Raw genomic sequence first — 1,829 nt, 5'->3', positions numbered from 1 at the left:
ATATGTCTATCTCATCATGCTTGGTTTTCCCATCTGTGTTTGCTTTGTGAAGGTGTGCACGATACACAGGTTCAAATCACAGAATTTATTTTTGGGGATGATTTCCTCAAGTTTATTACATATGATGCTCATGACCATATGTTCAATTCTTTGTGATGATGTACATGACTCAGGTTCAATTCAAAGGAGCTCAATTCGAAGAAACAAGTTTTTTTGAAATTATTGATTAAATTTTCTACCACTACTGTGAACCGCCATGGGAAGTAAGGAGAAGCTCAAGTTTTGGGCCTTAACTCTTGATGGAGCAAAAGAGTGCATTGTAGCTGCTTTAATAACAACATTGTTTGTTGCTATTGATTGATAATTGTGGACATCTGAAAATTCAAATGGGTGGCTGACGACCAATTCTATATTGGGGCATACACAGTGAGAGTTTTTTTTAAATTCTGGAATCTGGAGCTACACAGAGACGTGTAGCAGGCCAATGTGGATGTGATTTCTTCTGTTACCTTCCAGTTTGTGCATGACTTCCTGCTCAACGTTGTGGGACACCAACTACTCCAAAAAAGATCAATATCATGGAAATATGGCATTGTGGAATCTTCGGTCCACTTCACAGTGTGCTTAGCATTTCCTTCAGGAGGGATACTGGAGTTGCCATAAGCTATCACAGTAAGGAACAGGCTATGTTAATTTGCTGTGAGGTCCAGATAACCAATGACAACTCCACAACTAAACCCGTGGCACTGCAGAGCACAGCTGAAATATTTCTGAGATTAAAATAATTAGCAGCTTCGACATTGGGGCACCTGTCTTGTCCGATAGAGTATCTTTGTGACTTTCTCGGACGACGTTTGTCAATGTCCTCACCCTCCACTTGACCTCAGGAAACTTGGACTGATGTTGACTGAATAAAGGAACAAGATCTCACATAACAACATCTGGCATCTGATTGGAAACATGCTATGGATATGCAGGAACAGTATCAATGTCAAGGGGGCTCACACTCGATGCTGATGCAGTATTGACTTTTCAGCTGCCAATAGAACATACTGTGCCATTGCCATCTACACATACACATTAATTTCCATACCCTTCTGTTTACATTCCATCAACGAGTATTGACATATGCAGAATGTAAATATTGTTTCGGTTATGAAAAAGGAACCTGTGGTGTCACGCTCAACACATAAGGGATTCCCTCGTTAGATATCTCATTAACCTCCGCCATCGAAGATGGATGGAGGTTACTGTTTTCACCCCTTTCTGTTTGTTTGTTCGTTTGTTTGTGAACAGTATTACGGAAAAACTCCTCGACGGATTTCAACGAAACTTGGTGGGGGGGGTTAGGTCTGGTCCAAGGATCATGCCATTACATGTTGGACTTGGTCCAAAATCCAATATGGCCACTATGGCGGCCAATTTGAAAAAAATATTTGAATTTTTTTTTGCATTTCTACATGTTTTAAGTGATTTCCAACCCCCCCCCCCACCAAAAAAAAAAAAATCGAGAAAAAAAATTTTTGAAACTTTTTTTTTCAACAATTTCGATTTTTTTTTTTTGCATTTCTACATGTTATAAGTGATTTCCAACAAAAAAACATGCCAAAATTATAATTGGGGCTGATTTTGGAACTTCAGGTGGATATACCCACGTAAAATCAATTTCTGTCTCAAGGAATCTAGTTATGACGAATGAATTGAGTATGTAAAAGTTAAAAGTAAAAGGGAAAGTTGCAAACTCTCACTCTGTGAGCACTGTTGACGTCAAATTGAATGAATAGAATATCAGGTTCACTTGAGTGACCTCGCAGTATTGGCGGAGGAGG

Source organism: Eptatretus burgeri, chromosome 7 (genome assembly GCF_056783735.1).
Source record: "Eptatretus burgeri isolate ZD-2024b chromosome 7, Ebu_testis_v1, whole genome shotgun sequence".
Lineage (NCBI taxonomy): Eukaryota > Metazoa > Chordata > Myxini > Myxiniformes > Myxinidae > Eptatretus > Eptatretus burgeri.
Note: the sequence above shows the minus strand (reverse complement) of the source record.